The sequence below is a fragment of the Ranitomeya variabilis genome, chromosome 2 (assembly GCF_051348905.1).
Source record: "Ranitomeya variabilis isolate aRanVar5 chromosome 2, aRanVar5.hap1, whole genome shotgun sequence".
Taxonomy (NCBI): Eukaryota; Metazoa; Chordata; class Amphibia; order Anura; family Dendrobatidae; genus Ranitomeya; species Ranitomeya variabilis.
In genome coordinates this window covers 739,745,406-739,772,311 of record NC_135233.1, presented here as the reverse complement: position 1 = coordinate 739,772,311, position 26,906 = coordinate 739,745,406, and the positions used below count along the sequence as shown (strand labels likewise).

Genomic DNA, 26,906 nt, shown 5'->3' with positions numbered 1-26,906 from the left:
GATGACTTAAGGAGAATGAAGATGGATTTCAATTGTTCCATTTCTTTTATCCTAAGCAGGTAAGTCACCACTAGAGAAGTCTAAAGGTACCGTCACACTAAGCAACATCGCAGCGATATAGCCAGCGATCTGTGACGTTGCAGCGTCCTAGGTAGCGATATCGCTGTATTTGACACGCAGCAGCGACCTGGATCCCGCTGTGAAATTGCTGGTCGCTGCTAGAAGGTCTGAACTTTATTTGGTCGCTAGGTCACCGTGTATCGCCGTGTTTGACAGCAAAAGCAATGATACCAGCGATATTTTACACTGGTAACCAGGGTAAACATCGGGTTACTAAGCGCAGGGCCGCGCTTAGTAACCCGATGTTTACCCTGGTTACCAGCGTAAAATGTAAAAAAAACAAACAGTACATACTTACATGCGTCCCCCGGCGTCCGCTTCCCACACTGACTGAGCGCAGTAAAGTGAAAGTGAAAGCACACGTCACCGCTGTGCCCTGCTACTGCCGGCGCTCAGTCATTGCAGGAAGCGGACGCCGGGGGACGCATGTAAGTATGTACTGTTTGGTTTTTTTACATTTTACGCTGGTAACCAGGGTAAACATCGGGTTACTAAGCGCGGCCCTGCGCTTAGCAACCCGATGTTTACCCTGGTTACCCGGGGACCTCGGCATCGTTGGTCGCTGGAGAGCGGTCTGTGTGACAGCTCTCCAGCGACCAAACAGCGACGCTGCAGCGATCGGCATCGCTGTCGCTATCGCTGCAGCGTCGCTTAGTGTGACGGTACCTTTACAGCAGATTCCTGCTAAGAAAACATGCACGCTCCATGTTTATGGGGAGGTTGGGAAAAATAATTGTTCAGGCCAACAGATATTCATTGTCTATGTTCAGGTTTAGAGTAAAGTGCTTGATGCTTACATCTATCTGCACAGTTTGTAACAGTCCTGTCAAATATATGACCAGTACTACGCATCTCTATGTACATGTGTACATATATATCTCTGCTGCAACAACTTTATTGACCATGATTAAAAAATAATTGTTGCAGAAGAGACCAGCAAAATCTATCATGATAGCTACATTATTTCATTATTTTAAAGAATTTGTAATTTTGGTGTAGAGAGAGGAAAGTGTTTGAAGAGGCATAATGCCTGGTCAAATGACCGAAAACACACTTCTTTGTATGTTCCTGCCCAAGAAGTGATTATTCTCAGGTAGATCTTCTCTGATAGGTGTGAGTGTAATTAGAGCTGAAAAGTAGCAGTGTAGGTATACTTCTTGCTGAAAGATCTGCTTTAGCATAACAGCCATGTTTGGTTTTTAGGTTTATACGACAGACAAGTTAAATCCAGCAAGGAAAGCAAACAACAAAGAAAGGTTAATTATCTACTGACATACAGAGTGGCATTCCCTAAAAGCTTCTAGGTACAGTAGATTGTAGTTTTATGTTCTGCATGCCCATTCATTCTAAACCTGTCATTCTGTATATATTCAATATATAAATAAAAAATATGGACTTTTTTTTACAGTCTTCATTTTTCCATTTATTTTATGGTTTAGCTATTGGTTATTATTAGTTAATTTCGAGGGATATTTGTGAACCATTTTGACTAATTTTAGCAATAATAGCTACAATTAAATAGCCAAAAGTCAATATATCTGCCACCATAACTAAACTAAATAGTGACATTTTAGAAAAGATTTAAATATTTTAAAGTTCTTAATTTTCTATCTAAAGTAAGTTCATCTATTGGCTACAATTTACACATTTAAAAGGTTATTTAGTATTGATATTTTAACCAATTTTAGAAAATAAATAGCTATAAGCAACTATCATAGCTAAAATGAACAAACTATTGACATTTTCAAAAACTCTCAATTAACATCATTATTCCCTGATCGCTCCAATTTGATTTATTAAACAGGGGTGAGGGAAGCAACCGGCTGCCAGATAATTTTGAAAGCAGAAACTAGGAATGAGATGGTTGAAATCCAACATTTGCCCAACATTAGTTACTGGCAGACAGGTTGCACCTATACACCTTTGAGCATCAATAAATTCCTTCAAAATTTTCATAATCATCCAACAGTATTTTAATGTGTATAAGCAGCTTTGCTAGACGGGTATATATTTTTTTGTGATTTTTATAACGTCATTATGCCGCTCTTGCAAAATCATTGTGAAACCAAGTCTAAGTTCTAATACATCGACACTGGCTGTAAAGCTACGTTCCCACGTTCAGTATTTGGTCAGTATTTTATATCAGCTTCTGTGAGCCAGAACCAAGAGTGGGTGAAAAATACAGAAGTGGTGACGTGTTTCTATTACACTTTGCCTTGTTCAACTCCTGATATTGGCTTAAGGCCCCGTCACACACAGCGACGCTGCAGCGATACAGACAACGATGCTGATCGCTGCAGCGTCGCTGTTTTGTCGCTGTGTGGTCGCTGGGGAGCTGTCACACAGACAGCTCTCTCCAGCGACCAACGATCAGGGGAACGACTTCGGCATCGTTGAAACTGTCTTCAACGATGCCGAAGTCCCCCTGCAGCACCCGGGTAACCAGGGTAAACATCGGGTTACTAAGCGCAGGGCCGCGCTTAGTAACCCGATGTTTACCCTGGTTACCAAAAAAAACAAACAGTACATACTCGCCTTTCGGTGTCCGTCAGGTCCCTTGCCGTCTGCTTCCTGCTCTGCCTGAGCCGCCATACAGTGAGAGCAGAGCGCAGCGGTGACGTCACTGCCGTGCTGTGCTCTCACTGTACGGCCGGATCTCAGTCAGAGCAGGAAGCGGACAGCGAGGGACCTGACGGACATCAGATGGTGAGTATGTAGTGTTTGGTTTTTTTTACATTTACGCTGGTAACCAGGGTAAACATCGGGTTACTAAGCGCGGCCCTGCGCTTAGTAACCCGATGTTTACCCTGGTTACCAGTGAAGACATCGCTGGATCGGTGTCACACACACCGATTCAGCGATGTCAGCGGGACCTCAACGATCAAAAAACGGCCCAGGCCATTCCGACACGACCAGCGATCTCGCAGCAGGGGCCTGGTCGCTGGTACGTGTCACACATAGCGAGATCGCTACTGAGGTCGCTGTTGCGTCACAAAACTTGTGACTCAGCAGCGATCTCGCTAGCGATCTCGCTATGTGTGACGGGGCCTTTACAAATACTGATGTAAAATACTGACCAAATAGTGAACGTGTGAACAGGGCCTAATAATGACAATGGAGTACATGCCATTGCACCCCACCCAAGACAACATTTTCATTGTTTAATCTGTGGGGATTTCTAATTAGTTGATTTAAAGGTTTAACAGCAATAAACTTCAGACAGTAATTAGCAGCCAACATTTGCTCATGGTGGTACACACCTTAATTTGTATAGAGGTAATCCACATTTTTTTCTTACAAGTATTGATTCTACACATTTTCTGTGTTGGTTTTTCCTGTAGACTTTTTGGCACTATAGAGTCTATTCATTAGCAGCCATATTCTTATCCTACTGCCCTATTAATGACCAATTGATAGAGCATATGATATCTGAGTCTTCTGGATTTCATAATATTACTGGAAGTAAATAAAGCTGTAATTACAGTTAGCTTACTCTACAGTTATGGCACTTAGACCTAATTAATAAATTAAAAAATAACTTATTATACAGCATGCATTAAATAATTAAAAGGTTTTCTGGTTTTCTGATGAAAATCTATAGACACTGTAGAAAAACTGCACTGCGACTGCGGGCCTGTAAATTCTTACAGTGCGCAAAATTCAAGATTCTACGGTGTCGGCAGTGAGAGCAGGTGGTCTTATGATGACCATAAGTAAGCTATTTACATATGTGCAGTCACATGCCAACTAGACATATTTGGCCTCGCACAATACAAGTGAATTGGCCAGGCCAAGCACATCTAGTTGGAATGTGGCTGGAATTATGCAAATTGCATACTTGCAATCACGTGAATGCCCCATTTTGACATCAATACATAAGAATCATGACAATATGTGGTAAACACACTGTAAGGATTTAAAAGTATGCACTCACATAGAGTGCAAACTTTCAACCAAATACGGATAATCCCTTTAAAGTAAGATAATTTTTGCTACAGGTGAGACTAATAATTTACTACTTAAATCATTAATCATAAGTAATTTATCTGTAAATTATAAAGTTGTAGTGCCTAAAAGTTTTGACACTGACACAATTTTGCTTTTCATACAGTTTTCTGTTTTTTTGATCTTTTAGACAGAAAAGGGTTACTGAAGTACTGATATAAGCATTTTATACGTTTTTAAACATTCATTGGTAAACACATCCTGCTTATGCGAGAACTGAATATTTACGATCCTTATTTTTCAAGACTTTTGCAATTCGCCCAAGCAAGATGGATAATAGCTTCTGGGCTAAATCCTGGCTGATTACAACCCATTCTTGCCTATTTAGCCTGTCGGCTGCCTTTGACACAGTGGACCATTCCCTACTATTATAGATCCTCTCATCCCTTGGCATCACAGACTTGGCCCTATCCTGGATCTCATCATACCTAACAGACCGGACATTCAGCGTCTCCCACTCACACACCACCTCCTCACCTCGCCCCTTATCTGTCGGAGTCCCACAAGTTCAGTCCTAGGGCCCCTGCTCTTCTCCATTTACACCTTTGGCCTGGGACAGCTCATAGAATCTCATGGCTTTCAGTATCACCTCTATGCTGATGACACACAGATCTACATCTCTGGACCAGATATCACCTCCCTACTAACCAGAATCCCTCAATGTCTGTCCACTATTTCATCCTTCTTCTCCGCTAGATTTCTGAAACTTAACATAGACAAAACAGAATTCATCATCTTTCCCCCATCTCACGCGACCCCCCCAACGAACCTATCCATTTCAGTAAATGGCTGCCCACTCTCCCCAGTCCCACAAGCTCGCTGTCTTGATGCTGATCTCTCCTTCAAACCACATATTCAAGCCCTTTCCACTTCCTGTCGACTTCAACTCAAAAATATTTCACGAATCCGTACATTCCTCAACCAAGAATCTGCAAAAACTCTAGTCCATGCCCTCATCATCTATTGCCTTGACTACTGCAACCTCCTGCTCTGTGGCCTCCCCTCTAACAATCTCGCACCCCTCCAATCTATTCTAAACTCTGCTGCCCGACTAATCCACCTGTCCCCCCGCTATTCCCTGGCCTCTCCCCTCTGTCAATCCCTTCACTGGCTCCCCATTTCCCAGAGACTCCAGTACAAAACCCTAACCATGACATACAAAGCCATCCTCAACCTGTCTCCTCCATACATCTGTGACCTCGTCTCCCAGTACTTACCCACACGCATCCTCTGATCCTCACAAGATCTCCTTCTCTACTCCCCTCTTATCTCCTCTTCCCACAATCGTATACAAGATTTCTCTCGCGTCTCACCCCTACTCTGGAACCCTCTACCACAACACATCAGACTCTCGCCTACCATTGAAACCTTCAAAAAGAGCCTGAAGACTCACCTCTTCCAACAAGCTATTGGAGAAAATTAGATACCATTCTTTATTAAAGGCAGTGTTCCTAAGCAAAACTGTGAGTGGGCCCACTTCTTTGGATGAAAAGCAACTCCACATATGAATGGTCTCACAATGCTTTACTGTTGGTATGACACATAACTTATGGTAGCACTCACCTTTTCTTCTCTGGACAATCAAACTTCCAAATGTACCAAAAGGTTTGAAGGAGGTCTTCAATAGAGAAAATAGATTTGCAGGAAGTAAAATGATTGGACTGCAGAGGACTGGGATAAAGTTATTTTCTATGAAGAGGCCTTCTTTAGATCTTCTGGGACATCGGAAAAAAATGATCTGTAGTTTTCTGAATCATCTTTTTGTCCTGATTTAAAAAATGAATATAGTTATTCTGTAGCACTTATAATTTCCATGGAGCAGCATCATTATTATAAGGTATAGGAAATATACTGGCGACATTAAGAAAACAGTAATCTACATATCAGAAAAAAAATGCTTCACCTTACAAAACAGTTCTAATTGAGCATGCAAAATAGAAACCAAAATATGAGCAGAAATAAAAAGTGTTTGACAGTCTGTCATTGATACGATTTTTCAGGGTTATCCCTATATAACAGGGGTGGGCAATTAATTTTCCCGAGGGGCCACATGAGAGACCATGACCATTGAGGAGAGCTGAACCAATAAGCCGAAATTAATCATGCTCAATATTAATATTGATATATTATAATTATTATATTATTGATAATTTTATTAATATTAATTGTATAACTTAATATTGAGCAGAATTAAGAATAATATCCCCTATATATCGTTTGAACCCAAGCACAGCCCCTTCCGTATATCGTATGAGCCCCCAACATCCCCTTATATGTGGCATGAGCCCTACACAGCCTCCACGTATACTGCATGAGCTCCACACTGGCTCCCCATATACTGCATGAGCCCCACACAGCCTCCCCATATACTGCATGAGCCCCACACAGCCTCCACATATACTGCATGAGCCCCACACAGCTTCCCTATATAAAGCATGAGCCCCACTCAGCCTCCCCATATACTGCATGAGCCCCACAGCCTCCCTATATACTGCATGAGCCGCACACAGCCTCCCTATATACACACTGCAGGAGCCCCACACAGCCTCCCTATATACACTGCAGGAGCCCCACACAACCTCCCTATATACAGCATGAGCCCCACACAGCCTCTCTATATACTACATGAGCCCCACACAGCCTCCTTATATACTGCATGAGCCCCTCACAGCCTCCCTATATACAGCATGAGCCCCACACAGCCTCCCTATATACAGCATGAGCCCCACACAGCCTCCCTATATACAACATGAGCCCCACACAGCCTCCCTATATACAGCATGAGCCCCACACAGCATCCCTATATATATTGCATGACCCCACACAGCCTCCCCATATACCGCATGAGCCCCACACAGCCTCTCCATATACAGCATGAGCCCCACACAGCTTCCTTATATATACTGCATGAGCCCCACACAGCCTCCCCATATGCAGCATGAGCCCCACAGCCTCCCTATATACAGCATGAGCCCCACACAGCCTCCCTACATACAGCATGAGCCCCACACAGCCTCCCTATATACTGCATGAGCCCCACACAGCCTCCCTATATACAGCATGAGCCCCACACAGCCTCTCCATATACTGCATGAGCACCACACAACCTCCCTATATACTGCATGAACCCCACACAGCCTCCCCATATACTGCATGAGCCCCACACAGCCTCTCCATATACACCATAAGCCCCACACAGCATCCCTATATATACTGCATGAGCCCCACACAGCCTCCCCATATACTGCATGAGCCCCACACAGCCTCCCCATATACTGCATGAGCCCCACACAGCCTCCCCAAATACTGCATGAGCCCCACACAGCCTCTTCATATACACCATAAGCCCCACACAGCATCCCTATATATACAGCATGAGCCCCACACAACCTCCCTACATACAGCATAATCCCCACACAGCCTCCTATATACTGCATGAGCCCCACACAGCTTCCGCATATACTGCATGAGCCAACACAACATCCCTATATACTGCATGAGCCCCACACAGCCTCCCCATATATTGCATGAGCCCCACACAGCCTCCCATATACTGCATGAGCCCAACACAGCCTCCCTATATACTGCATGAACCCGACACAGCCCCCTATACAGCATGAGCCCCACACAGCCTCCCTATATACAGCATGAGCCCCACACAGCCTCCCCATATACTGCATGAGCCCCACACAGCCTCCCTATATACAGCATGAGCCCCACACAGCCTCCCCATATACTGCATGAGCCCCACACAACCTCCCTATATACTGCATGAGCCTCACACAGCCTCCCTATATACTGCATGAGCCCCACACAGCCTCCCCATATACTGCATGAGCCCCACACAACCTCCCTATATACTGCATGAACCCCACACAGCCTCCCTATATACAGCATGAGCCCCACACAGCCTCCCCATATACTGCATGAGCCCCACACAACCTCCCTATATACTGCATGAACCCCACACAGCCTCCCCATATACTGCATGAGCCGCACACAGCCTCCCCATATACACACTGCAGGAGCCCCACACAGCCTCCCTATATACACTGCAGGAGCCCCACACAACCTCCCTATATACAGCATGAGCCCCACACAGCCTCTCTATATACTACATGAGCCCCACACAGCCTCCTTATATACTGCATGAGCCCCTCACAGCCTCCCTATATACAGCATGAGCCCCACACAGCCTCCCTATATACAGCATGAGCCCCACACAGCCTCCCTATATACAACATGAGCCCCACACAGCCTCCCTATATACAGCATGAGCCCCACACAGCATCCCTATATATATTGCATGACCCCACACAGCCTCCCCATATACTGCATGAGCCCCACACAGCCTCTCCATATACAGCATGAGCCCCACACAGCTTCCTTATATATACTGCATGAGCCCCACACAGCCTCCCCATATGCAGCATGAGCCCCACAGCCTCCCTATATACAGCATGAGCCCCACACAGCCTCCCTATATACAGCATGAGCCCCACACAGCCTCCCTATATACTGCATGAGCCCCACACAGCCTCCCTATATACAGCATGAGCCCCACACAGCCTCTCCATATACTGCATGAGCACCACACAACCTCCCTATATACTGCATGAACCCCACACAGCCTCCCCATATACTGCATGAGCCCCACACAGCCTCTCCATATACACCATAAGCCCCACACAGCATCCCTATATATACTGCATGAGCCCCACAAAGCCTCCCCATATACTGCATGAGCCCCACACAGCCTCCCCATATACTGCATGAGCCCCACACAGCCTCCCCAAATACTGCATGAGCCCCACACAGCCTCTTCATATACACCATAAGCCCCACACAGCATCCCTATATATACAGCATGAGCCCCACACAACCTCCCTACATACAGCATGAGCCCCACACAGCCTCCTATATACTGCATGAGCCCCACACAGCTTCCGCATATACTGCATGAGCCAACACAACATCCCTATATACTGCATGAGCCCCACACAGCCTCCCCATATATTGCATGAGCCCCACACAGCCTCCCATATACTGCATGAGCCCAACACAGCCTCCCTATATACTGCATGAACCCGACACAGCCCCCTATACAGCATGAGCCCCACACAGCCTCCCTATATACAGCATGAGCCCCACACAGCCTCCCCATATACTGCATGAGCCCCACACAGCCTCCCCATATACTGCATGAGCCCCACACAGCCTCTCCATATACACCATGAGCCCCACACAGCCTCCCTATATATACTGCATGAGCCCCACACAGCCTCCCTATACACTGCATGAGCCCCACTGTTATGATTTTCCCAATGGCAGGGAAATCAAAATAACAACGGACTAGCTCTCGGGTGATGGGAACTAAAGTGACCGTGACCTGAACCTGACACGACACTGGAAGTAGCCTGGGAGTGTTTCCTACGATGCCCTAGACACCACGCGCCAGCCGGAGATCTAACTACCCCTATCAGAGGAATATACAGGCCTGCCTTACCTCCAGAGATGAACCCCAAAAGGAGATAGCAGCCCCCCACAGATACTGACGGTGAGTCAAGAGGAAAAGACATACGTAGGATGAACAGCAGATTTAGCACAGTGAGGTCCGCTTACTAGATAGCAGAAGTACAGGAAAGAGTCACTTCACGGTTCAACTTCAAAACACTACTCAAAAATACCATCCTGAAATTACTTTAAAACTCCAGTGACAACTCATGCCACTGGAGTGGCAATTACAGTCCACGAGAGCTTCCAGCTACAGAGAGTCACATTGCAAATAGCTGGACAAAAATAGCATAAACTAGAAACAAAATTCAACTTAGCTGAACAGGATCTTGAGGCAGGAGAATGCAACAGAATGCTACTGATACATTGTTGGCCGGCATCAGACCAGCAGCCAAGCAGCCTTAAATAGGAAACTCCCCTAATGGGTGTCAACAGGTGATCAAGGATAGAAGAAGGCAAATAAGTGGCACTACCATAAAACACCACCGGGGGAGCCCACAAACAGAATTCACAACAGTACCCCCCCCTTAAGGAGGGGGCACCGAACCCTCACCAGAACCACCAGGGCGATCTGGATGAGCACTATGAAATGCACGAACCAAATCAGGAGCATGAATATCAGATGCTGTCACCCAAGAATTATCCTCCTGACCATAGCCTTTCCACTTAACCAGATACTGAAGTTTCCGTCTGGAAACACGGGAGTCCAAGATCTTTTCCACCACATACTCCAACTCACCCTCAACCAGCACAGGAGCAGGAGGATCAGCAGACGGAACAACCGGCACCTCATACCTCCGCAACAATGACCGATGAAAAACATTATGAATAGTAAAAGATGCTGGGAGGTCCAAACGAAAGGACACAGGATTGAGAACCTCCAGAATCCTATAAGGGCCGATAAACCGAGGCTTAAACTTAGGAGACGAGACCTTCATAGGAACAAATCGAGAAGACAACCAAACCAGGTCCCCAACACAAAGACGAGGACCGACACGCCGATGACGATTAGTGAACTGTTGAGTCTTCTCCTGGGACAACTTCAGATTGTCCACAACCTGTCCCCAAATCTGATGCATTCTATCAACCACAGCATCTACTCCAGGACAATCCGAAGACTCCAATTGACCGGACGAAAAGCGAGGGTGAAACCCTGAATTACAAAAAAATGGACAAACCAAAGTGGCAGAACTGGCCCGATTGTTAAGGGCAAACTCTGCCAATGGCAAAAAATCAAGCCAATCGTCCTGATCAGCAGACACAAAACACCTCAAGTAAGTCTCCAAGGTCTGATTAGTACGCTCAGTCTGGCCATTAGTCTGAGGATGGAATGCAGACGAAAAAGACAAGTCGATGCCCATCCTGGCACAGAACGCCCGCCAAAATCTAGACACAAACTGAGTACCCCTGTCAGACACTATATTCTCAGGAATACCATGCAAACGCACAACATTCTGAAAAAATAGAGGGACCAGGTCAGAGGAGGAGGGCAATTTGGGCATAGGTACCAAGTGCACCATCTTGGAAAAACGGTCACACACCACCCAGATGACGGACATCCTACGAGAAACAGGAAGGTCAGAAATAAAGTCCATAGAGATGTGCATCCAAGGCCTCTTAGGAATAGGCAAGGGCAACAACAACCCGCTGGCCCGGGAACAGCAGGGCTTAGCCCGAGCACAAACATCACAAGACTGCACAAAAATACGTACATCTCGAGACAAGGAAGGCCACCAGAAGGACCTAGACACCAGATCCCTGGTGCCAAAAATTCCAGGATGACCTGCCAACGCGGAAGAGTGAACCTCCGAAATAACTCTACTGGTCCAGTCATCAGGGACAAACAGTCTACCAGGCGGACAGCGATCAGGCCTATCCACCTGAAACTCCTGCAAAGAGCGCCGCAGGTCTGGGGAGACAGCTGACAATATCACCCCATCCTTCAGGATGCCAGTAGGTTCGGAATCACCAGGCGAGTCAGGCTCAAAACTCCTAGAGAGGGCATCCGCCCTCACATTCTTAGACCCAGGCAGATATGAAACCACAAAGTTAAATCGAGAGAAAAACAACGACCAGCGCGCCTGTCTAGGATTCAGACGCCTGGCTGACTCAAGATAAATTAGATTTTTGTGGTCAGTCAAGACCACCACCTGGTGTCTAGCACCCTCAAGCCAATGACGCCACTCCTCAAATGCCCACTTCATGGCCAAGAGCTCCCGATTTCCAACATCATAATTTCGCTCAGCGGGCGAAAACTTTCGAGAGAAAAACGCACATGGTCTCATCACTGAGCAGTCAGGACCTTTCTGCGACAAAACTGCACCTGCTCCGATCTCGGAAGCATCTACTTCAACCTGGAACGGGAGCGAAACATCAGGCTGGCGCAACACAGGAGCAGAAGAAAAGCGGCGCTTAAGCTCCCGAAAGGCCTCCACAGCCGCAGAGGACCAATTAGCAACATCAGCACCCTTCTTGGTCAAATCAGTCAAAGGTTTAGCAATGGCAGAAAAACCCGCTATGAATCGGCGATAGAAATTAGCAAATCCCAAGAATTTCTGAAGACTCTTTAGAGAAGTAGGTTGTATCCAATCACAAATAGCCTGAACCTTAACAGGGTCCATCTCCATAGATGAAGGGGAAAAAATATATCCCAAAAAGGAAATTCTCTGAACCCCAAAAATACACTTTGAGCCCTTCACAAATAGAGAATTAGCTCGTAAAACCTGAAAAACTCTCCTGACCTGTTGAACATGAGATTCCCAGTCCTCCGAAAAAATCAAAATATCATCCAAATACACAATCATAAATTTATCCAGATATTCACGGAAAATATTGTGCATAAAGGACTGAAAAACGGAAGGGGCATTCGCGAGACCGAAAGGCATTACCAAATAATCAAAATGGCCTTCAGGCGTATTAAATGCGGTCTTCCACTCATCCCCCTGCTTAATCCGCACCAAATTATACGCACCACGTAGATCGATCTTAGTGAACCACTTCGCCCCCTTTATGCGAGCAAAAAGATCAGTCAGTAAAGGTAACGGGTACTGGTATTTAACTGTAATCTTATTCAGAAGTCGATAGTCGATACAAGGTCTCAATGAACCATCCTTTTTACCCACAAAGAAAAACCCTGCCCCCAGTGGAGACAAAGAGGGGCGAATATGACCCTTTTCCAAAGATTCTCTGATATACTCCCGCATAGCAGTATGTTCAGGTACAGACAAATTAAACAAGCGACCCTTAGGAAATTTACTACCGGGAATCAACTCAATAGCGCAGTCACACTCTCTGTGAGGGGGGAGAGAATCAGTTTTAGGCTCCTGAAAGACATCATAAAAATCTGACAGAAATGCTGGGATCTCAGAGGGAGTAGATGAAGAAATGGGAACCAAAGGTGCATCCCCATGAATCCCCTGACATCCCCAGCTCAGCACAGACATTGATCTCCAGTCCAAGACTGGATTATGAATTTGTAACCATGGTAATCCAAGTACTAATACGTCATGTAGATTATATAACACAAGGAAACGAATAATCTCCTGATGGTCTGGGGAAAGATGCATAGTCACTTGTGTCCAATATTGTGGTTTATTGCTAGCCAAAGGTGTAGAATCAATACCCTTTAAGGGAATAGAAACCTCCAGAGGCTCTAAATCAAACCCACAACGCTTGGCAAAGGACCAATCCATGAGACTCAGAGCGGCGCCAGAATCCACATAAGCATCCACAGTAACAGATGATAAAGTACAAATCAATGTCACGGACAAAAGAAATTTAGACTGCAAGGTACCCATAGAAAAAGATTTATCAACCTTTTTATCAACCTTCTTTATGCGTTTAGAGCATGCTGATATAACATGAGCTGGATCTCCACAATAGAAGCACAACCCATTTTTGCGCCTGTAATTCTGTCGTTCGCCTCTAGACAATACACTATCGCATTGCATATGCTCTGGTGCCTTTTCAGAGGTCACCGCCAAATGATGCACAGGTTTTTGCTCAGAAGATACCGCCATATGGTGCACAGGTTTTTGCTCAGAAGATACCGCCATATGGTGCACAGGTTTTTGCTCAGAAGATACCGCCATATGGTGCACAGATTTGCGCTCCCGTAAACGCCGATCAATCTGGATAGCCAATTTCATGGCATCATTCAGACCTGTAGGCACAGGGAACCCCACCATGACATCCTTCACGGCATCAGAGAGACCTTCTCTGAAATTAGCTGCTAGAGCGCACTCATTCCATTTAGTAAGCACCGACCATTTACGAAATTTTTGGCAGTATATCTCAGCTTCATCTTGCCCTTGGGAAAGAGCTATCAAGGCTTTCTCAGCCAAAATCTCTAAATTAGGTTCTTCATAAAGCAACCCCAAAGCCAGAAAAAATGCATCTACATTTAATAACGCAGGATCCCCTGGCGACAATGCAAATGCCCAACTTTGTGGGTCACCCCGCAATAGAGAAATAACAATTTTAACCTGTTGCGCAGGATCACCAGCAGAGTGAGATTTCAGAGACAAAAACAATTTACAATTCTCTCTGAAATTCAAAAAACGGGATCTGTCTCCGGTAAAAAATTCAGGCATAGGGATCTTAGGTTCAGACATTGGAGCACGTATAACAAAATCTTGTAAGTTCTGGACCTTTGTAGCCAGGTTATTCAGACCTGCAACCAAACTCTGTGGATCCATGATTCAAACAGGTGTAACCAAAGCCATTCAGAGATTAAGAGGAGAGGAAAAAAAAAAAAAAGGCTGAAGACTGCAGTTTAAGCAAGGAGTACAAATAAGCACTAAGGTGCACTTTCCAAACACAGAAGGAAAAAAAAACCTTTTCATATCCTTTCCTGCTTTAGTGCATAGTTTAAACACATGTTGGCCGGCCAAACTGTTATGATTTTCCCAATGGCAGGGAAATCAAAATAACAACGGACTAGCTCTCGGGTGATGGGAACTAAAGTGACCGTGACCTGAACCTGACACGACACTGGAAGTAGCCTGGGAGTGTTTCCTACGATGCCCTAGACACCACGCGCCAGCCGGAGATCTAACTACCCCTATCAGAGGAATATACAGGCCTGCCTTACCTCCAGAGATGAACCCCAAAAGGAGATAGCAGCCCCCCACAGATACTGACGGTGAGTCAAGAGGAAAAGACATACGTAGGATGAACAGCAGATTTAGCACAGTGAGGTCCGCTTACTAGATAGCAGAAGTACAGGAAAGAGTCACTTCACGGTTCAACTTCAAAACACTACTCAAAAATACCATCCTGAAATTACTTTAAAACTCCAGTGACAACTCATGCCACTGGAGTGGCAATTACAGTCCACGAGAGCTTCCAGCTACAGAGAGTCACATTGCAAATAGCTGGACAAAAATAGCATAAACTAGAAACAAAATTCAACTTAGCTGAACAGGATCTTGAGGCAGGAGAATGCAACAGAATGCTACTGATACATTGTTGGCTGGCATCAGACCAGCAGCCAAGCAGCCTTAAATAGGAAACTCCCCTAATGGGTGTCAACAGGTGATCAAGGATAGAAGAAGGCAAATAAGTGGCACTACCATAAAACACCACCGGGGGAGCCCACAAACAGAATTCACAACACCCCACACAGCCTCCCTATATATACTGCATGAGCCCCACACCGCCTCCCCATATACTGCATGAGCCCCACACAACCTCCCCATATACTGCATGAGCCCCACACAGCCTCCCCATATACAGCATGAGCCCCACACAGCCTCAGCATATACAGCATAAGCCCCACACAGCCTCACCATATACAGCATGAGCCCCACACAACCTCCCTACATACAGCATGAGCCCCAAACAGCCTCCCTATATACTGCATGAGCCCCACTCAGCCTCCCTATATACAGCATGAGCCCCACACAGCCTCCCTATATACAGCATGAGCCCCACACAGCCTCCGCATATACTGCATGAGCCCCACAAAACCTACCTATATACTGCATGAACCCCACACAGCCCTCCTATATACAGCATGAGCCACACAGCCTCCCCATATACTGCATGAGCCCCACACAACCTCCCTATATACTGCATGAACCCCACACAGCCCTCCTATATACGCCTGAGCCCCACACAGCCTCCCCATATACTGCATGAGCCCCACACAGCCTTCCTATATACTGTATGAGCCCCACACAGCCTCCCCATATATTGCATGAGCCCCACACAGCCTCCCATATACTGCATGAGCCCCACACAGCCTCCCTATATACTGCATGAACCCGACACAGCCCCCTATACAGCATGAGCCCCAAACAGCTCCCCATATACTGCATGAGCCCCACACAACCTCCCTATATACACTGCATTTTTCCCCATAGCCTCCCCATGTGCAGCATGTCGCTCCCATAGCCTCACCATGTGAAGCATGTCGCCTCCATATGCAGCACCATGTGCCGATTGTCACCCCTATATGCAGCACCATGTCACCCCCCCATGTGCAGCAACATGTCGCTCCATGTGTGCAGCACCATGTCACACACCCATAGCCTCCCCGTGCCCAAACAGCCCATACACATGAGAAAAAAAAACACCACATACTCACGTCGGTTCCGTTCCCTGGCGCTCTGCTTCTCTCCCTGCCTCCGTTCACATGCTGATTGGTGGAGGAAGTGGCCGGAGGCCCCTCCTCCACCAAAGGAGTCAGCGGCGGGTGCAGCTCAGAGCCGCCCATGGAGACAGTGAGCGGGCAGGCACCGTGCGGCTCGTGGACCTCTGATTTCCAGCCCCACAGCTCTCTCGGTCCGCGAGCCAGACTGAGACAGCCAGAGGGCTGGATGTGGTCCACGGGCCACTCTTTGCCCAGGCCTGCTATATAACATCCATCAGTAATCTGCCATAATTGAGTCATTCTAAAAACCCGGGTAGCGGTGTTCCATTACTTTATGTCCTGGTGAAACCGCTCGCCTTGTTCATCGCTTACATCCTCAAGATTTTGAGGGAAGAAATCTAAATGTGAATGCAAAAAGTGCATTTTCAGAGACATGAGACATCCACGACACCGGTATGCATTTAGCAGTTCCTCAACACCTTCAACATATTCTGGAGATTTTTTTTCCTAAGAAGTTTTCACAGATCCACTTGAAGCTTTTCCAAGATCTCAATTCCTTATCATTTAGAGTTCCTTCAAACACATCATCTCTCATAAGCTCTCTGATCTGAGGACCAACAAATATCCCTTCCTTCAGTTTTGCTGGTGAACCATTGTGAATTTGTCTTTGCCATGGCTTTCACAAAGTTTTTAATCAATCCCAAATATATATGTAGTGGAGGAAGAAAGATTTTTGCTGGAGCAACTAAAGGATTATGCTGAACATTGTCTCTAACTGGTGCATAGATGTTTCTCTGTCCCCAATCACGATGAACATAAGGCTCCACTGTATTTCTACTGTCCCATAAAAACAAGAAGCAACAATATTTTGTGAAACCTCCTTGCATTCCCATTAGCAGACCAATCACTTTCAAATCTCCACAGATATTCCATTGATGATGCTTACATAGTATAGCATCCAAAACAACTGACATATTTTCATAACTTTCCTTTAGATGACATGAGTGAGGAATAGGGATTGATGGTTTCATACTTGCATTGTGAAGCAACACTGCTTTCAAACTTTTCTGGGATGAGTTAATAAACAATCGCCAATCTGCAACAAAATACTCTTGATACAGTTCTTCAAAGAGGCCATTCACATTGTTACAGCACACCATTGGTCCATCAACTGTGAAAAATTGTGTTAAAGTGTTACTTCTGTTTTGGTAACAACACACTTTGACATCATCATGAAGAAGATTCTTCTGTTTCAACCTAGATGCTAGAAGTTCAGCTTTATCTTTTGACAATGAAAGGTCTTTGATGAGATCATTTAATTCATGTTGAGTAAAGCGTTTTGGCTGCTCGGCTGCTCCATCAGGTACATACTCATCTTGACTTAAGGTCTCCATGTCTTCGCCAGTAGCTTCAGCTCCATAGTCTTTATATTCTACTTCATTTTCATCCAATCCAGACAATGGTGGTACCGGAACTGGCAAGGTACCATCATATGGAACTGGCCTAATCGCCGATTCAAGTTCAGGGTAATTAATTTTATGTTTGTTCTTTGTAAAAAAAAGCCCCTCAGATTTGTCAAAACAAAAGTAGCACTCATCACTATGATTTTTGGGTTCTCTCCAAATCATGAGAACAGCAAATGGCATAGCCACTTTCCTCATATTCAACCAGTCATGAAGACCATTTGAACAACTTGAACATATCACATGAGGGGCCCAGCTTTTGCCTTGATCACTAAGTGGACACTTAACGTACATCTGGTACATCTTTTTAATATCATGAGTAATTGAACGTACTTGGCCTTTTGGTGTAAAAGAACCACACACAAAGCAGAATCTGTTCGAATGATTGATACACTGTCTGGGCATTTTTCTCCTTTAAATCAGATCAAACAGTAGAGTAAGTTCAGTTTAATGGTGGTGACAAACTAAAAAAAAAAATGCGATGAGCCGACCGACTACATGTAGATATTTCCCCAGAGATGACAGAGGTAGCTTGTATTTAGAACTGATTTTACTGGAGGTAATCTGGTAGATAACTATATACAGTTGTGAGGTAAACGGGTCAGCCTATTCCTTACAGATGAACATTTGCAGACAGGCAGTTTCTCAGTGTGATATTGGCTGCTTTCAGGTTCTCTCTCTGTGAAGACTCTCACTCAGTTACACATCAATGGCTGAGCTGTTTTCTTCCCTCTGAGGTGACTTGCCCTCCCAGAAATGAAGTGAAAATCCTCTCACAATGGCGGCTGTCTGCTGCCTTCCCTTCTATCTCCCTGTGGCAGGGCTCAGATCCATGTAGAGGTCTGTCTCCTGTCAGAGTCTCACATGCCAGTCCTTGCTGCCATCACCATCCTTTTCTGACTGACTCTAATCTTACTGCCTCATAACATTTAGCTCCTCCCCATAACATGGGACTTTCCGAGAAGCAGTCATTGGTTGACTGCACTGTCAATACTCCTTCCCATAAAACTCACTAAAACCTTTACTGATGTTGTCCCTGTAAGAGAATTCACAATTAAGTAAGACAAGCAAAGAAATGGGAATAATATAGGAAAAACCACATACATTGAAAATGCAGAAATAACTTAATAACAAAAATACTTCTATCTCAGAAACTTTATGTTATAGAGCAAAACTAAGCATATTTTTGGAATCAGCACATCAAACTCCATAAAACAGACATATTACCTTTGCTGATGATTTTTTTGTGTTGACCAGTGTTATCAAGAACAAGATAAGGCCAGTACTACCATGAGACCTGTGTCGTACCAACAATAAAGCATTGTGAAACCATTCACATGTGGGGTTGCTTTTCATCCATAAGAGTGAGCTCACTCACAGTTTTGCCTAAAAATGCTGCCATAAATAAAAAATTGTATCTAAACATCTTCCAAGTGCTATTTCTCCACGATTCAGGAGAAATTTGGTGATGAACAAATGCACTGTGGCAAGGTAAGGGTATGTGCACACATCAGGATTTCTTGCAGAAATTTCCTGAAGAAAACCGGAAATTTTCTGCAAGAAATCCGCATTTTTTTTTTGCGTTTTTTTCCTGTTTTTTTCCCGTTTTTTTTTAGCATTTTGCAAGCATAATTAGCTTGCAGAATGCTAAAGTTTTTCAAGCGATCTGTAGCATCGCTTGGAAAACTGACTGACAGGTTGGTCACACTTGTCAAACATAGTGTTTGACAAGTGTGACCAACTTGTTACTATAGATGCTGCTTATGCAGCATCTATAGTAAAAGATAGAATGTTTAAAAATAATAAAAAAATAAAAAAAATGGTTATACTCACCCTCTGCAGACAGCCGATCTCCTCAGCAGCGTCCGTTCCTATAGATGGTGTGGTTCAGGACCTTCAATGACGTCGTGGTCACGTGAGCGGTCACATGACCGGTCTCGCGACCAATCACAAGACAGCGACGTCATCGCAGGTCCTGAACCACACCATCTATAGGAACCGAAGCGGCAGCATGCAGCGGTGAAAGGCGGGAACACTCCGGGGGCCATCGAAGGTGAGTATATGACTATTTTTTATTTTAATTCTTTTTTTTTGACCAATTATATGGTGCCCAGTCCATGGAGGAGAGTCTCCTCTCCTCCACCCTGGGTACCAACCGCATATAATCTGCTTACTTCCCGCATGGTGTGCACAGCCCCGTGCGGGAAGTAAGCAGATCAATGCACTCCTAGGTGTGCGGAATCCCCGCAATTCCGCATTTTTAATGAACATGTTGCTTTTTTTTCTGCAATGCGATTTTTTCGCGGAAAAAAATGCAACATTTGCACAAAAAATGCGGAATACACTGTAAATAATAGGAGGCATATGTTAGCATTTATTTTGCGTTTTTATCATGTTTTTATAGCGAAAAAACGCAAAAAATACTGAACGTGTGCACATGGCCTCAAAGTGGCTTAGTGAACAGAACATTGAAATTTTGTTTCCATGGCCTGGAAACTTCCAGATCTCAATCCTATTGAGAACCTGGAAAACCCATTTAACAAATAAGGGTCAGCATCACATATTGAATCTTTGCATAAATGTGATGTGTTTGTCAAAAAAAATAACAATTTATGAAATGTTTATAATTGTACTGAAGTAACCATAAGAACATCTAACAAAAAAATCTAAAAACACAAACAAAAAAAAACAAATTTTTCTCAGTGTCAAAACTTTTGCCCAGTACTGTAGAAAATTATGCAAATTTTATTGTTACAAAAATGTTTACTGGAGCACAATCCAATTTGTGGGAATGACCCTCCATTCCATTACACAGCTTGGACTAGATTATATTGTATATCGCTTCTTACAGAGAAAAGGCTCAGGAATGCCTCACCATTATATAAAGCAGTGTGGTTTTGTTAGACAAAAATCAAAGTGTTGTTTTGGTTTTGACAAATTTCAAAACAGTCTGAGTTCCTTTCTTGTGATCTTTAGTTGTGGTTCAGGACATACCTTGGTGCCTTTATGTTTCGGAGAAGCCTGCAGATTAGAAAATAAAGCATATAGAAAGTATGACTTCAAGTTGATGATGCTCATGTAGACAGAAGATTCATTGCAATCCTCTCTTTTATAAGCTATAAGGCTAGGTTCACATTGCGTTAGGGCAATCCGTTTAGCGCTAGCGCTAGCGGATTGCGCTAACGCAATGTTTATTTAGGGGCCGTGTTTGGGGTCGCGTTAACGTCCCCACTCTCGCAGATCCCCGATCTGCGAGAGCGGGGAACGGACCTCGGGCACGCCGCGGACGCTGCAAGCAGCGTCCGAGGCGCGTCACAGAAGAACGGCACATCACTAGCGCGAGACGAAAAAGGCACGCGCTAGTGATGCGCTGCAGGAGAAATTGACATTGCTGTCAATGGGCACGCTAACGGCCCCGTTGCACGGCGTTAATTGCGACATTTTCGCCGTGCAACACTGTCCGTTAGCGTGCACACATTAACGCAATGTGAACCCAGCCTAAGGGTTAACCCCATAGGCAATGTAAAAGGGTCCAGCAAAGAAACTAAGACATAATTGTCTTTTTTCCTGGTGTTTAATTGTAAAAATAAAATTAAAATGAATAATTTAATCATTTATATTTAATACTAGCTGTACTACCCGGCTTCGCCCGGGTTAATGACTGCTGTTAGCAAAATAGAATGTGTTAACAAAAATTTATTCTGCACACAAAAACCACAAAACAAATAGATAGAAATGTAATTATTAAAAGGCAAAAACTAAGCAAATAGAAGCATTTCACAACATATATTAGCTTTGTTATACTGAGAATGTCTTTGTTGCCTATATTAACCAATCAGAGCTCAGGTTAATTAACTGTAGCAAAATAGAAGCTGAGCTGTGATTGGTTGCTATTGGCAGCCTGATAAATCCCCAGCCAACAGGAAGCCCTCCCCCCTGGCAGTATATATTAGCTCACACATACACATAATAGACAGGTCATGTGACTGACAGCTGCCGTATTTCCTATATGGTACATTTGTTGCTCTTGTAGTTTGCTTATTAATCAGATTTTTATTTTTGAAGGACAATACCAGACTTGTGTGTGTTTTAGGGCGAGTTTTATGTGTCAAGTTGTGTGTGTTGAGTTGCGTGTGGCGACATGCATGTAGCGACTTTTGTGAGATGAGTTTTGTGTGGCGACATGCGTGTAGCAACATTTTGTGTGTTGAGTTGCATGTGACAGGTTAGTGTAGCAAGTTGTGTGCAGCAAGATTTGTGCATGGCGAGTTTTGCGCGTGGCGAGTTTTATGTGTGGTGCATTTTGAGTATGTGCAAGTTTTGTGTGAGGCAACTTTTGCATGTGGTGCAACTTTTGTACATGTGGCAATTTTTCTGTGTGTGCAAGTTTTGCATGAGGTGAGTTTTCCATGAGGTGAGTTTTGCACGTGTGGCGAGTTTTGCGTGAGCCTAGTTTTGCATATGGCGAGTTTTGAATGTAGCGAGTTTTGAGTGGTGACTTTTGTGTTTCGACTTTTATGTGGCGAGGTTGGTGTGTGTGTGTGGTGAAATGTGTGCTGAGGGTGGTATATGTGTTCAAGCACGTGGTAGTGTGTGGCGCATTTTGTGTTTGTGTTCATATCCCCGTGTGTGGTGAGTATCCCATGTCGGGGCCCCACCTTAGCAACTGTACGGTATATACTCTTTGTCGCCATCGCTCTCATTCTTTAAGTCCTCATTGTTCACATCTGGCAGCTGTCAATTTTCCTCCAACACTTTTCCCTTCACTTTTTCCCCATTATGTAGATAGGAGCAAAATTGTTTGGTGAATTGGAACGCGCGGGGTTAAAATTTCACCTCACAACATAGCCTATGACGCTCTCGGGGTCCAGACGTGTGACTGTGCAAAATTTTGTGGCTGTAGCTGCGACGGTACAGATGCCAATCCCGGACATACACACATACATACATACACACATTCAGCTTTATATATTAGATATACCTGTATGTAATCTCCTGTATATAGTATATACCTGTGTGTCATCTCACCTATATATAGTATATATCTGTGTGTCATCTCCTGTATATAGTATATACCTGTATGTCATCTCCTCCTATACATAGCATATACCTGTGTGTCATCTCCTCCTGTATATAGTATATACCTGTATGTCATCTCCTCCTCTATATAGTATATACCTGTGTGTCATCTCTCCTGTATATAGTATATATCTGTGTGTCATCTCCTCCTGTATATAGTATATACCTGTGTGTCATCTCCCCTGTAAATAGTATATACCTGTGTGTCATCTCCTGTATATAGTATATAGCTGTATGTCATCTCCTCCTGTATTAGCCCTCGTTCACACGTTATTTGGTCAGTATTTTTACCTCAGTATTTGTAAGCTAAAATGGCAGCCTGATAAATCCCCAGCCAACAGTAAGCCCACCCCCTGGCAGTATATATTAGCTCACACATACACATAATAGACTGGTCATGTGACTGACAGCTGCCGGATTCCTATATGGTACATTTGTTGCTCTTGTAGTTTGTCTGCTTATTAATCAGATTTTTATTTTTGAAGGATACCAGACTTGTGTGTGTTTTAGGGCGAGTTTCGTGTGTCAAGTTGTGTGTGTTGAGTTGCGTGTGGCGACATGCATGTAGGGACTTTTGTGAGATGAGTTTTGTGTGGCGACATGCGTGTAGCAACTTTTTGTGTGTCGAGTTGCATGTGACAGGTTAGTGTAGCAAGTTGTGTGCAGCAAGTTTTGCGCATGGCGAGTTTTGCGCGTGGCGAGTTTTATGTGTGGTGCCTTTTGAGTATGTGCAAGTTTTGTGTGAGGCAACTTTTGCATGTGTTGCAACTTTTGTGCATGTGGCAATTTTTCTGCGTGTGGCAATTTTTCTGCGTGTGCAAGTTTTGCGTGTGGCGAGTTTTGCACGTGTGGCGAGTTTTGCATGTGGAGAGTTTTGCGCGTGGCGAGTTTTGAGCGGCGACTTTTGTGTTTCTACTTTTATGTGGCGAGGTTGGTGTATGTGTGGTGAAATGTGCACTGAGGGTGGTATATGTGTTCGAGCACGTGGTAGTGTGTGGCGCATTTTGTGTGTGTGTTCATATCCCCGTGGTGGTGTGATTATCCCATGTTGGGGCCCCACCTTAGCAACTGTACAGTATATACTCTTTGGTGCCATCGCTGTCATTCTTTAAGTCCCCCTTGTTCACATCTGGCAGCTGTTAATTTGCCTCCAACACTTTTCCTTTCATTTTTTCCCCATTATGTAGATAGGGGCAAAATTGTTTGGTGAATTGGAAAGCGCGGGGTTAAAATTTCACCTCACAATATAGCTTTGACGCTCTCAGGGTCCAGACGTGTGACTGTGCAAAATTTTGTGCCTGTAGCTGCGACGCCTCCAACACTTTTCCTTTCACTTTTTCCCCATTATGTAGATAGGGGCAAAATTGTTTGGTGAATTGGAAAGCGCGGAGTTAAAATTTCACCTCACAACATAGCCTATGACGCTCTCGGGGTCCAGACGTGTGACTGTGCAAAATTTTGTGGCTGTAGCTGCTACGGTTCAGATGCCAATCCCGGACATACATACATACATACATACATACACACACACACACATTCAGCTTTATATATTAGATTAGTGCAAATTATATATCAAATGTTCTAACAAACGCTTATGCAATGTATACATAATTATCACAATTTTTACACAATTTATTCAGACATACACAATTGAATGAGAACCTATACTTGACATAGCTAGAAAATGAATAAATGAAGTCTTTGACAAAAGAGTAACTTCAATCCAATGCTGTGCAATACATAATTGATTCATTTTTACAGACAAATTGTCTAATCATAAAGGCAAATTGATGGATATCAATGCAAAAAGTTGGATGTCCTAAGGGGTACATCCTGCTGCTTGACACTCAGCTATCTTTTCGTAAGCCAACAATAATATTACATAATGACTTATATGAATCATATTTTGAATAAATGTTTCTTTATATTTTTTATAGATTTAAAGAACATTATGTAACAATTTTCTTTTTCATTATTTCTGCTGTAAATAGTTCATCAAGATGTCTTGACAAATTCACATCAACTGTTACTAAATAACAAGTGTCCAAAAGGAAAACAAAGATTTCCATCATCACATCTGTTGCCCTTAGCATGTTGGAAGCATCATACACAGGTGTGTATTAAGGGAGAAGGAACCAAGAACTGAAACCAGAGCTGTGTCTATAGAACTTCAGAGAGGGAGTATATGGGTATTAGCTCTTAGGCACATGGCCTTATTATGTCTCCCTTCTAATATCAGTTATTTAGTAAGGTAGGGAATCTCTGCTGCAAAACACACCTATGTGATGTTCTCTGTATTTGTTTATACTGTATTCACCAAATGTGCTCACAATTTGCAATAATTTTCATCTACATGGAAGGATGTGAAGACTGTTGATGTTTGCCTTTGTGCGGTTGAGCAAGAGGAGAAAAAGAATAAATATTTAAATAAAAATTGCATCAGGAGTCGAAATCTCAGTTTTTTAAAAAATCTTGGAAAGAATGAAATTCACTGCAAAGTCTCCAGCCAAGTCCGCTGGTCAATCCACAGGTAAATGTTTGTGTACCTCCATAATACTGTCTAAGATATTGCACACAACACTTAAGGGTACCGTCACACAGTGCAATTTTGATCGCTACGACGGCACGATTCGTGACGTTCTAGCGATATCGTTACGATATCGCTGTGTCTGACACGCTACTGCAATCAGACATCACGCTGAGAATCGTACGTCGTAGCAGATCGTTTGGAACTTTCTTTCGTCGCTTGATCACCCGCTGACATCGCTGGATCGTTGTGTGTGACAGCGATCCAGCGATGTGTTCGCTTGTAACCAGGGTAAACATCGGGTAACTAAGCGCAGGGCCGCGCTTAGTAACCCGATGTTTACCCTGGTTACCAGCGTAAACGTTAAAAAAACAAACAGTACATACTCACATTCCGGTGTCTGTCCCCGGCGTCTCAGCTTCTCTGCACTGTGTGAGCGTCTGCCAGCCGGAAAGCCAGCACAGCGGTGACGTCACCGCTCTGCTTTCCGGCCGCTGTGCTTACACAGTGCAGAGAAGCTGAGATGCCGGGGACAGACACCGGAATGTAAGTATGTACTGTTTGTTTTTTTTACGTTAACGCTGGTAACCAGGGTAAACATCGGGTTACTAAGCGCGGCCCTGCGCTTAGTAACCCGATGTTTACCCTGGTTACCCGGGGACTTCGGCATCGCTCCAGCGCCGTGATTGCAAAGTGTGACCGCAGTCTACGACGCTGGAGCGATAATCATACGACGCTGCGACGTCACGGATCATGCCGTCGTAGCGAGGAAAATTGCACTGTGTGACAGTACCCTAAGGGAACATGCCCACGAACAAGAATAGCAGCGTTTTGGACGCCGAGTATTTTCACTGAGTCCAAACGCTGCGTTCTACATTACAAGCACAGTGGATGGGATTTATAGAAATCCCATGCCCACTGTGCTTCCTTTTAACGCTGCATAAACTGACCTGCAGTGCGAGTTTACGAGTCACATCATGCACATTTTGGTGGTGGAAATGATAGTCTCCTCTGCGTACTTCCCCTGATTAGATTGTCATTAGATGCGGTAAATCTGCATAGTTCTAAAAGACAAAGTGCTAATGTAGAACGCAGCATTTTGGATTCAGCAAAAATATGGCGTGTGCAAAACACTCCTATTCCTGATCATGGGCACGTAAGGAGCCTAAGTCTTCTGACAGTGGTAGACCAGGGTAAGTGAGCAGCCCTGCATCTAAGCATCTGTGTCAAGTTGGAAGCCTTAAGGTACCTTCACACGAAACGACTCTACAACGAGAACGACAACGATCTGATCGCTGCAGCGTCGCTGTTTACATCGCTGTAGAGATGTCAAACACAGCAGCTCCAGAACGACGCAGGAGCGATCCTGTGACGTAGCGGTGACGCACTTATCGTTCTCACAGGTCGTTAGCTCCATGTTTAACATTGCTGGCATCGTTGCTTTTGCTGTCAAACACGACGATACACGCCGATCTGACGACCAAATAAAGTTCTGGACTTCTAGCTCCGACCAGCGATATCACAGCAGGATCCAGATCGCTGCTGCGTGTCAAACACAACGATATCGCTATCCAGGACGCTGCAACGTCACGGATCGTTGTCG

At 44.5% G+C, this 26,906-nt stretch overlaps 1 long non-coding RNA gene across 1 annotated transcript; it reads left to right on the top strand.

Moving 5' to 3' along the window:
* Positions 1 to 24,923, top strand: LOC143809889 (uncharacterized). The gene is made up of 3 exons (XR_013222512.1): positions 1 to 59; positions 1,324 to 1,424; positions 24,768 to 24,923. It is a non-coding gene; the product is annotated as an uncharacterized LOC143809889 (long non-coding RNA).
* Positions 24,924 to 26,906: the final 1,983 nt, after the last annotated feature.